The following is a 12,543-nucleotide window of genomic DNA, read 5'->3' on the forward strand; positions in this document are numbered from 1 at the left end:
AGTAATACAAAAAAGAATAAAAATAATTGCATTAACTATTTTTCATTTAACTTAAATATTGATCTGTTTGTATGGTACCTCTGGTATATTTAACAAACACTTTAAACCTCAGGTTTTTATTATAACCTATAATTTAGATAAATAATACAAACTTCATGGGTGACACAAGACCATGATTGTGGAATTACTGTTTGTTCAGGGTTTTGTAGGATGAACTATTCATTACCAGAACTCTACTTTTGATCTCACACAGATGAGTTGAAGCTAAAAGTTAAGCTTCAACCTAACTGCTACTGCTTTTTGCTAGATATTTCTGACATGCTGGTTACACACAGTGCTGTTTTAAGACTTTGGCCCTCAAATCCATAGCTTGAAAGAAGACCGTAACAGTAGTCCTATACCTCCTATCTGTTCCTTCAGAAATACCTTTAACACACCGTGCAGCAAGTGCACTAGAGCTCTACGTATGGGTCAAGTCTAATGCATAGGGTGCACGCAAGCACCTAGTGCCCAGGAACTTTCAAAAAACTCCTTCTGATCCACAGACTGAGGACAGTACATATATGTATTATGCAAAGTGCATATGATGATCAATTATTCTAACAGAAAAAAGTCATCAGGAAGTTTGAATAGTATGACAAGGAGAGAGGGATAATCATGAAAAACTAATTTAATTTTAATTTTCAGTGTGAGGAAAAAGAGTTTAAATACAATGCTAGGGAGCTAGTATGGGATTCAGAGAGGGCGAATAACTTGGCTTGACCTGTATGCATGTATCAGGAAGTCCATTAGAAATCCTCAGCCCACTGTTCTGGTTTAAAGTAATGTGGGGGCTGTATTAGCTGTGGACAGGCTGTGAATAGAATGACTCTTTCCTGCACCCAACATGCCAGCTGCAGCAGGATCAATTGGGAAAGATAAGGAAGACATCAATTAGGCCACTTTTATTATCCATCAAAGGGTGCTTGTTCTAGGAGTAGGTTCAACAGAAAAAAGGTTACATTTTTGTCATTGGCTTTTCAAGGACAGAAAAAATAGGTATAAAGCAATTCACACAGCTGTACAGAGATCAAGAGGCATAGCCAGTGAACCTAAGGGAGGATAGTTAAAGAAAAAGATTTAGAAGAAAAATGAGGAGCTTCTGTTTCTCACTGAACTTCTAGACATCTACTTTCATTAGAAATTAGATCATCATTGCATTATCTCAAGCTCTCCATTGTGAAATGCTAATAGTATTTCTAGGTTTTGTTCTGTGGCTTTGACCTGATTTCCTTCATACTTTCTCAAAACAAAATGATCTACTCCCAGCAGAATTTTTGAAGCCTTTACAGATATAGGGTTATAAATTGCTTTGGCAAAATTACAAATAGAACATCTTAGCTAATGTGGATGCTTTGAGACAGACTTTTTTCTGGGTTTTGGCACCACTCATAGAAGCTTGTGATCCTTTGTCTGGCTTATCTAATTTAGATCTATGAAAATGGTTTCAACTGTCTTCACTTTTCACACCGTTCTTTAGAATCGAAAGTCCATGTGTAACAGGTGCTTATCCCAGAATGTCAGTGTCCTGGTTTCAGATAGTACAGGGTTGACTTTCTTCCTAGTAGCTGGTAGTGCTGTGTTTTAGATTTAGGATGAGAATAATGTTGTTAACACGCTTATGTTACTGCTGATCGGTGCTTTCACAGAGTAAAGGCCTTTTCTCTTCTCACACCGCCTGCCAGCAAGTGGGCACAAGAAGCTGGGAGGGCACACAGATGGGACTGCTGACCCCAACTGACCAAAGGGGTATTCCATACCATATGACATCATGCTCAGCATATAAACTGGGGGGGAAAGCTGACAGAGGGCTGCTGCTCAGGAACTGCCTAGGCTTCAGTCAGCAGGTGATGAGCAATTGCACTGTGCATCCATTTTTTTGTATATTCTAAATTTTTTTACCATTATTATAATTATTCATATTTTCCCTTCATTTTCTGTCCTGTTAAACTGCCTTTATCTCAACCCATGAATTTTAGGTTTTTTCCCCAGTTCTCTCACTCATCCCATTGCAGTGGGTGTAGGGTGAGTGAGTGGCTGTGTGGTGTTTAGCTGCTTGCCATGTTAAACCACAACAGTCTGATAGACTTTCCTATCCTATTTTGGAACATATTAAAAGATATTTGGTATTGCATCTACTACTGACTTCTCTGTCCCTCTTTACAGTCAGTTTAAAAACTGTACACCATATTCTGCATTTCCTCTCTATGAAGCAATGAATTTTCTTAGAAAGAGCCATCAAATCAAGTTCACAAGCTGAGACATATGATACAAATAAAATAGAGTCGTTTATTCACAGTCTTTTGGGTGTGGGAAACATTGAACAAGATGCAAGATAGCCAGCATTAGAACATGCCATGAACTGTTCATTTAAGTGCAAGAACATGGATGACAAAGAATAATGCTTCATTTCTTGAGTGTTTTGTATGTCTTTGACTAAAGGAGAACGGCTTTCTGAACTACTAAAAGGATTTGTACTCACTGTCTTAAACTGCCTGTAAGTAAATTCCATTTGGGGTTTTTTTGCTTCTGCATTTCAAATTTGGGACAGGGCCATAGCTTATTGGTAGAAGAATATATTTCAGCCTGTAAGTTTCATGAATTGATGGCAAAAGTCTCTTCAAAGAGTAGGCCTTTAAGTTAGTATTGTAGTCATCTAAAAAAAATTCCTTAGCTCAGTTATCTGTCCCTTCTCATAAGTAAATAGTGTTCTGAATGAAACAGCTTTATTCAAGCATCACTGAGAAGAACCTAAAACCACCGTAAAGGGCTGTATTCATGGCTGTAAAGAATAAAATCTTAGGTGGGATTTTTCAGACCTGCCCAACTAATTCAATATTTAAAATACATATATCCCACCTTAATCTCAGTTATATAAGAGCTGAAGGGGGTCTTCCAGTAACAATATGGTGTTAGCTGCTTTTAAAGCCTTCTTTGTCATATTGAAGTTATTTTAAATTAATTGCAACTTCTGTAACCATGGAAAAGCCAGTACAACAAAATTCCTGTCACTGGTGCCTAGAGGAGATAGAGTGATGCAATCTTCACTCTCTCCAGACGTTTATGGATGTATACAAGACGTTTATGAAAGGCTAAGCAAGAAAAGAAGATTGATGGTGACAGTGTCAGGATGTATCTATAGACCTAAATACTGGAAAAATAATTTGTGAGGGTAAAATGGGGACTTTATCAGAAAGGCTTTTGTCCCTTGAAAGCCTCATACACTAAATCCAAAGCCTCTGAGTGTTAAATACACTTCCCTAAAAGGGGACTAGAATTTTAAAACAGGATTTAACATCCTTAGGAGTCTTTCTACCTCCTCCATTTCCATGTCCTTTCAGAAACCCATCTCTACATGCCTGTAGGAGTGATCATCCCAAAAGGATCAACTGTGAATAATCTGTGAAGCAGCTTGTATTTGACAAATCATTACCATATTCATAAAGTAGCAGCTCTGTGGACTTACAGGGCTGGGTACCCAGAAGCTGCCACAGATCTTTCCTGCCTTTTCTGAGCTGCACTCTGATAATGTTCCCATAGACTAATGTCCTAATATTTAGTATTTTGTGTATTATATAGCTTTATTTGCATTATTCAAAGTCCCAGTAAACTGGATGACTACAAGATGACCACAAAAAAAAGTCTCTGAGAGAAATAAATGGTCACATTCTCATATATGACAGTTCTGTAAATGTACACATTTAAATGCTTATTTCAAAATTACTTTGAATTGTAAGGCTGCAAAAGCATTAGTAATAAAACTATTGAATTTTTGGTTTAGTATGAATTTTTTATTCATTGGAAAAGTGAGTTGAAATTGCTTGGAGCTACCTTCTTAAATAACTTCCAGATTGAACATGTAGATTTTGCATGCAAATAAGACTGAGAGATTGTGGCTACAAATAGCTATATTTAATTTGAATATGCAAAAATAGTATTTGCATGTGTGAACTTTACTAGAAGGCGAGTAAGAGAGTTTAAGAAACAGGCTTGATATCTGTGTCTACTAATCTTCTGCAGGATGGCAGGAATATTTATCAAACAAAAGACATAGGAATATCAGGAAATTAAGAAATTTGAAAACTAATGGAGGAAAAAAGGAAAAAAATGCAATTATAATCCAGTATACCCATAATTCAGCAATCAATCAGATTGTACTTTATGAAAATAAAGCTTCACAAGCATGAAAAATAACAATAAACATATCACAGCTTACATTAGCCAAATATTTGTCAATGGCAAGTTGGTAGATCTTGCTTTACTTCAGATACAGTCCTTGGTTTTTTACTGAGTGTCCTACAATTCCATGCCCTGGTTCTGCATCTGGATGAAGTTCAAATTCTATTCCTGATACCTGAGGAAATCTGGAAGTTAAGAAGACAAATACTGGAGAGGAAAAAGGAATAAATAAATTCAGATCAACCAGACTTAGAGCACAAAAGACATATTCTTAAAATAACAAAATTAGTAAGATCACACTTGCACCAAATATCCTATCATTATAAGAGTATATGAAGGAGCAGCTGTTACTTTTCTTGCCAATAGTCCAGCACTGATCACCTATGTTAAGACATTACCAAATGAAAGGTATTGAAGTTTTTATCCTATTTTTTATATTTGCATAATACAGTAAAAATATTTAAAATGTTTGTTGTAGGGAAGTAATCATTATACTTTGTACAAATATGACACAAGGTTTGTGATACCATTATCAGCATTAAGTGAGACATTTCAAGTGTCTAAGACAACTACTATTTTCATATATGGGTAGAACAGATGGGATGATCGCTTTACAGACTTTCCATCAAGAGCTGGATCTGTAAAACTCCTTTTAAAAAATGTCCAATAGTTGTCTTCATGTAATTCTGACTACTAGCACTGGATCTGCAGCAGGGATGACAGCAAAAAGATGATCTATAGTGAAATCTTCTGCTTGGTATATTCAATTTAAACAAAGGGTATATACAAAATCATAACAGACAATAATGAAAATTCCTGTAGGATTTTTCTTCCATAAACATTTGGCTAAATAATATATTTCTGTGCTGAAAGATTTAAGGTTAGGTATGGTTTAAGGTTATGCTAAATAAGAAAGAACAAGTGTTAAAAATTTGTTGAAATAACAATGATGGAGGAGTCAACACTGCAAAGACGTATACACATGCTTAACTTCATGTGCGCTAAACACTTTAAGAAAATTAAGCAAACATCTTGATTTAATGACTTCTATAGTTAGAGGTGTGTTGTGGTTTTTTTTTTAAATGTTGCACACAAGGGTAGATGGAGAAGCCAAATCTCAATCATAATCCCTTCCATCATAAAAAAATGACAAAGCCAACTTATAACCAAAGCCATCTGGGCACTAGGTGAAAAAGTGATTTAAAACCAAAAAGACTAAACCAAACCAAAATAGTATACAGACAGTCATTATTAGCAAGGGAGAAACAGAAAATGAAGACAGCAACACAACCAAAACTGATTGTATATGAAGACTTGTAGAAGCTTTCATTTTTTAAATAGTTCGGTAGCATTTCAATTTAAAGCATACTTGGCAAAACCAATTCCTCTGCAGATTTAATAAGATCAGGGGTTTATATGTGGGAAATGTGTTCTCAAATTGCTTCTTATTTGATTGAGGAGTGGAAATAATTGCAAAAATATGTTGCTGTCAAGACCATAACCGGAATTTCAGCCAAGCTATTTTGTCTCATTACAGTGCTGCTGTAGGAAGTATCATTCTTCACTCTTACCGTATTTGCTCTACAAACACAATATGCTTGATTCCTGCCTTGGATACCATATACTTTAAAAGACAAACAAATAAAAAACCAATCAATCCACAAATACTGCATAAAAAAGCACCTATTTTAAGTAATGGGAATCACCAATACAATCTAACCTATATATACCAATCTTAAATTATTTCTCATAAGACTATGTGGTCATATATGCACCAGTACAAAACTTTAAAAGACATCTCTGGAGTTTATCTAAGCAGGGAGCATTCCAGTCTAGCATTTCTTCTTACTATATCTGATATAAATGATTTGCAGATAATGATAATGGACAGCAGAAGTGATCAAGATCTGCTGTAAAATGATAAACCCAAGACATTCCCGCAAGAGTAATACAGTTCTATCCATCATTGTCCTTAGGAAGAAAGCTTGACTGGACTGCCAGAGGTGACTCTGCAGGTGACTGAACTACGGAACTCCATTCTTATGCAGGGAATCAGTTCTCATTTTCAAAGGATATCTGTGTTTTACTTGTGAGCTTTGAAAAGTTGAAATTATCTTCTTTTGGGGTTTTTTTTGTGTTGCCTTTGCCAAGGGGGAGGTAAAAAGATTCAAACGATTGTACTAAATTCTATAAGAAAACTGAGAAGAATTTAGTCAGAACTTGAGAATACATGATAACAGCTGATAACCATGTACGTCAGATTAATAGGTAGTAGCTTTTTGCTTAAATCCGTTCTTAGAACCATCACTACCCACCATGCATTTCCTAAGCAATTTTTCTAACTATTCTCCCAGTCAAATGTTCAAAACAAAACCACCTGTGGTCAGCATCAGAAATGTCTTTGCAGTTTAAAGACAGTTAAAATCAGGGATTACAATCAACTTCACAGTCAACCTAACTTTCAACATAGTTTTACTGTAATGTGTGCTAGTATTTAGAATCTCTTGTGAATACCAGTGATCTAATTAAAATTGTCTTGTAATCTCTAGAGTCCCCTCAGGAGCTGAGAATATAGCAGATGCTGTGCTACTACAACATGGCAAAGGCTGCTTTATAGGAATGTACCTGTGGTTGACTATAAATGGTATTAGTGCTGCCTTTCAGAGAAAACAGCTTTTAAAACTTAAATATTGTTGTGGTTTAACCCCAGCTGGCATCCAGGCATCACACAGCTGCTTGCTTACTGCCCCCTCACCCAGAGGGATGGGGAGGAGAATCGGAAAGGAATGTAAAACTCGAGAGTTGAGATAACAATTTAATACATGAAACGAAAGCCGTGCACACAAGCAAAGCAAAACAAGGAATTCATTCACCACTCCCCACGGGCAGGCAGGGGTTTCAGCCGTTCCCAGGAAAGCCGGGCTCCATTGCACGTAACGGTTACTCAGGAAGGCAAACATCATAATAGTGGATGTCCCCACCTTCCTTCTTCTTCCCCCAGTTTATATACTCAGCATGACATCACATGGTATGGAATGTCCCTTTGGCTAGCTTGGGTCACCTGTCCTGGCTGTGTCCCCTCCCAGTTTCCCGTCCCCCTCCAGCCCTCTGGCCGGCAGGGCCCAAGGAACTGAAAAGTCCTTGATTAAGTGAAAACATCACCCAGCAACAGCTAAAACCATCAGTGTGCCATCAACATTGTTCTCACATCATAGCCAAAACACAGCACTGCGCCAGCTACTAAGAAGAAAATTAACTCTATCCCAGCTGAAACCAGGACAAATATTTTGTCAGAAATATTTTATTCACAGTAGGAATACACCACACAACTCAACAGCAACAATCATGTAAGGGATTTAAGTATAAAAATCTAGGGATTAGGGTGTTACAGCAGTATTACTAATAAATATCTGTAATAAAGGAAGGTTCTTATGGATGGTGATCTTTCAATTAGAAAATCCCAACATCCATAAAACAGAATGTTATTGATTGCTGCATTCTTTCACTCTGTCATTGCTTCTGCCTGTTGAATGAGTAGCTATGTCAAGGATAAATTAATTCATATTAATCTATATACCATTCATATAATTCATATGACATGTAATTCACATACTATTATAAACTGATTTTCTCAAGAATTCAGGAAGTAACACACAGAGGGATGTCAAGGGTACTGTCTTCCACTATGAGCTTTCCTATGTTCTGCAGATACAGTAATATTTTAGGATCAAACTGGATAAACAACAAGATTTCTAAATGCCATTTTCATAGGTGATCTTAAAACTAATTTTATAAGGTAATGTATTTTAATAGTAATCAACTCATGGATGCACTAGAGTAACCTTCCATTAAAAATTTAACTTAAATAATTGGAAAAAAAAAATAGGCCACATTCCTCTGTGGTCTAAGTTTACTGAAGCCAGTCAAGTTGTGTTAGGAAGAAATACAGATCTCATTTCAAGATAGAAGGGCAAGTTCACAAACTCCTGTTAAAAATAAACTGTATTTATAAAAGCAGGAAAATCCCATGGCCACAATGTAAACACCATATAGTTAATTGCATCTAGAATAATACAGAATAGAGAGCGCTTACAGCTTCCCACCCCCTAAATTCACACTCAGATACAGAGTCAGGATGCAGGCATGGTAAAGTTCTAAATCCAGGAATATGGAGATGCTTTCTGTCCCAATATTAGTGATATGGCCATAGAAAACTATTGCTTTTTTAAATAAATTTTAACCTAATTCTTATTAGCTGTTTATTTTTTAAATAACTAATTAAGAAAATCACACCCACCTGAAGGTTCTGAGTATACATACTGATCACTGATTTTATACATAAATGTTTTTCTGAATTTCCCAGAACATCAATTTTTTGAAAATTATACTGAAAGAATTAACCAAAGTTTCTTTTATTTTTTTTTAAATTATAAATTCAGATTTTTTCCATAATGCGTGTTCATTAATCTTTTTCATTTCATAATCAGTCACGGCCAACTAGTACCAGATGTACTCCATGTATATGCTGTACAAGTCTGACACTTCATTTGTGTCATAAACTGTGAGAAGTTCTGCTCCTTCTGTTTTAAGTTTTACAGATGTTTCATTAGCTGCTTTGATATAACCTGTATAGTTTAGGTTAATTTGTTTCTAGTAGCAGAGATATCTAGCTTGTTAATCCAGTTTTTATACTATTCCATTTAACTACTTTATTTTTATTGTGCTGTGACCTAATGGTTCCAAAATAAATCTGTCATATACATTGCAGAGGAAACCTGGAAAACTGCATTTGTTGTACATACTCATCCACAATATCCAACACCAAAATCAAACGCATGGTTTCCTAAACGTAAGTTCAGAACATACTTGTTAAAAATTAATACAAATAATTAAATTTTAGCCAAGTGCCACTTTTTCTTATCATTCCCCATAAGCTAGAGATTGAGGAAATATAAACTTCAGCTTGTCCTTAAAACAGACTCGATAGGGGGACTTAGACTGTCTTCCCCTTATTTTAAAAAAAGCTGGATCAATTCAATTTATTTTTGCAGCTATGCTAGATACACAATTGTAAAGACATTTTTGTTCACCTTTCAATTCACAAGTTATATAAATTGAAACAGTCCTAAATCATTCTTATGGGAGCATTATATTATAAAGGCTCAAGGAAAAGTTTGCATTTAATGCCCAGCCAGATAGCTGAGGTAAAAAAAAATCTCTCATCTTAGTACGGTATTATTTTCTGTATTGAACGTGAAATAATATGGAGGGAAAAAAAACCCAACACTATCAGTAGCCTACAAAAAACCATTAAATAGGACAACAGTAGGCATAAGAAATACTGGCCACAGTATTCTCAAATCTGTGTATGTTACAGAATCCTACATAAAGGCAGCACTAAGTGGGCTTTTGGTACAAATCCTGGATCTGCTACTGGTGTAGTCCCTGAAAATGTCCCTCTTCAATGAATTATCCTAGCAGGTTCTGGATGCTAAGCTGCTTCTGCAGAGGATTTAATTGCTAAGGGCAAAATCCCAATTAAAATGGAAATAATACTAGCATGAGTAGAAGTACTATTTAATAATATGGATATGATGTTAGTGTGTACACAGGCACGTTTTTTGGATACAATTATGGTACGTTTCTTTGAAAAATATCATCTTTTCATGTTTCATGTTGTACACATTCTTGTTTTGGATTATATGTAAAACAACAGCAGGAAACCAAATTTCATTATAAGGAATTAGATTTACTTCCTAAAAATTAACTAGCCTCTGAGCTTTGCAAAAGAGTAACCAGAAATAGTAAGGACTGAAAAAAGACTAGCTGACGTCATCCTTCCACCCAACTAAATCCACAGATACATTAGGAAATGCAGAGCAAAACAAAACAAAAAATCCATAATGACAAAGAATCATCTATTTGACATATTTTTGTTTTCCCTTTTTGGCCCATAAGAAGCTTTGTGCTGGCTTAGCAACCCTAAAGGACCTTTGCCTTATTTATACAGGCAGTTGCCAAACAAACTAGCTTGTGTTGCATTATTTCTGGGTTACCGCACTGTTGTTTTTGGTAGCCAGTTTTGTTGTTTACTAGTTCTGAAACTATTTGTCACAATCTCATTTTGGAGTCTGAATACCTGCTGCCCCCCAAAAAAGCAAAGTCTGTCTCAACTAAGAGTCAATTACTCTGTTTATTAAACATTATTTCCTTAAAAAGCACACTTTGGATGGTTTTCCTGTGAATTTTCAAAGCAGATTTAGGCCAAACTGAGAATCTCACATAGCACTAAATGGTCTTCGATTTACCTGCAGTAATGGTCCTAAAGTTGCTACAAGAAGCACTTAAGAGTAGAGATGAGCCATTTTCTTTCTCAAAGAAGTTACTGCTGATTGGTGAGTTTATATTATGGCCTCATACTTGTGGGATACAATTTTCCTTTTACTTCTGCAGTCTTAGAGGCAAATTGTGTCTCTTCTCTCATTCCTGAAGAAGGCTGTCCACTTGTAGGAGGAGTTTTAGGGAAGAGTCTGCAAAAGTAAATGCCCTACAGCCTATGTATCCTATGAGGCTGGGCTCTGCAGAGCACAGACGTACTGTAGTACACTTCTAACAGGGAATGGTACAGCCACAAAGATGCTGCATTTACACAAATCACATGCTTGTCCTGCTGCGACAAGGTCTATGCTGAGGATTGCAGAGCACTGCTTCAGACATTGGATCAAAACAATGTCTTTTTACCCATCACATCAAGAATTCAGGCTGTGTTGACAATGCAAAGACCACAGGCTGCATTAAGGTAAGAACACAACTTATGTTCAAGAAGCTGCAGATGAAAACCCACAACTGGGAATAAACCAACAAAATACAGGTATTACGAAATTCAACTTACCTTAGATTCATTTGCCAAAGACTGCAAGTGGGCAGCACATTTAGAGTAGGAATCATGTATTTTCCTTTTTTGCTACACATAAAGGTGATGGATTTAAGCAGTCTCCACTAAAAATACTAAGTGGATTCAGGGAATCGAACTTTTTATACCTGTTGCAAGTCTACAAGGAAAAAACAAAATAAAACCAGGCCCACTTGAAACACTTTTGTGGCTGTTCATTCATACTTGTATCTTCCTTTTCATTGCTGAATTAGTGAAGTTTTCATTTGGCATTTCCTCAAAATAACTGAAAATATTTACAAATAAAACAGATGAACAATGCTTAGAACACTCCATTATTTTTCAAATGTCAATAGCAGGTGTTGTGTCAACAGAACGCGAGCAAAAAATAGAGAAAGTCTACAGGAAAATGTGGACTTGCTCTTTTTAAGCATCCCACTGACTTGCGTTTTCTCACTTTGACCTTCACTCCTAAATAGCTGCTTTCTTAACATTTTCCATTTCACTTTATTTCATCATTCATAAGCATTTTCTGTTGCTGCTTAGTTTTTTCCACTGTTTCTTCATGTCAGTATGTATTTCTCCTTTTCCTGTCCTTTGTTTCTTCCCCATTTCTTTATTACCCTTCTCTTTAAAAGCTGTACAAATTTCTGGAATACTCAGTACCACTGATACTGCTGTCATTAAATCACTTTGCCAGTGCTCTGTTGGGAAAAGGATTTCCAGTAACTGAATGTTAAGAAATGTTGCTTCCAGCAGTACTGAACTTGGAAAGTGGAAAAGATGCTGAAGTAAATAGTAGCAAATACACTGGAAGAAAGCATCTGTCTCATGAATTGATAAATAAACTTCCATGAAGTGAGAAACCCTTTCATAAGACTAGGGAAGGTTGCAAAAGCAGAAGTTTTTACCTCCTATAGGAATATTTATAAGTTATTATTTCTTATGAAGCTGACAATATTTTTTTAATCCCAAAAAGTCTAAGAAGAACAGAGTTGAAAAGGACCTTGAGGAGTCTATAATCCAATTTCTCTCCCAATCCCAAGGGGTGATTAACAACGTGTGGGTAATTTCTGGCAGATTGTCTACACTTCTCTTAAAAACCTTCAGTTAAAGTCTTCTGTGGAAAACTAATCCAGTCCTTCACTATCCTTAACATTAAAAAGAATTTTCAATCTAACCTGAATCCTTCTGCTGAAATTTATTATATATTTCAGAATAAATAATATTCTGTGATGCCAGAAAAAAAACCCCACATTACTCCTTTCCTTATGCTGTAGCAGGTTTTGTACTTGAGAACTGCTGTTTTCCCTCAGTCATCTACTTCCAATACTTCCAGTCTCTATGGAGTTCACGTTTTCTAGCCCATCTTACAGTGTTTTCTCCCTTTCTGTTCTCTCTGAGTGCCCTACATCTTGCTTGAAGTGCAAGGC

General features: G+C 36.0%; 1 long non-coding RNA gene across 1 annotated transcript; it reads right to left on the bottom strand.

The window, feature by feature from the left end:
• Nucleotides 1-2,308: 2,308 nt before the first annotated feature.
• LOC114016367 (uncharacterized) lies at nucleotides 2,309-12,310 on the bottom strand. Its single transcript, XR_008730360.1, has 2 exons — nucleotides 4,256-12,310; nucleotides 2,309-3,131 (listed from the first exon to the last, which is right to left on the bottom strand). It is a non-coding gene; the product is annotated as an uncharacterized LOC114016367 (long non-coding RNA).
• Between the last annotated feature and the right edge of the window lie 233 nt (nucleotides 12,311-12,543).

The sequence above is a fragment of the Falco cherrug genome, chromosome Z (assembly GCF_023634085.1).
Source record: "Falco cherrug isolate bFalChe1 chromosome Z, bFalChe1.pri, whole genome shotgun sequence".
Lineage (NCBI taxonomy): Eukaryota > Metazoa > Chordata > Aves > Falconiformes > Falconidae > Falco > Falco cherrug.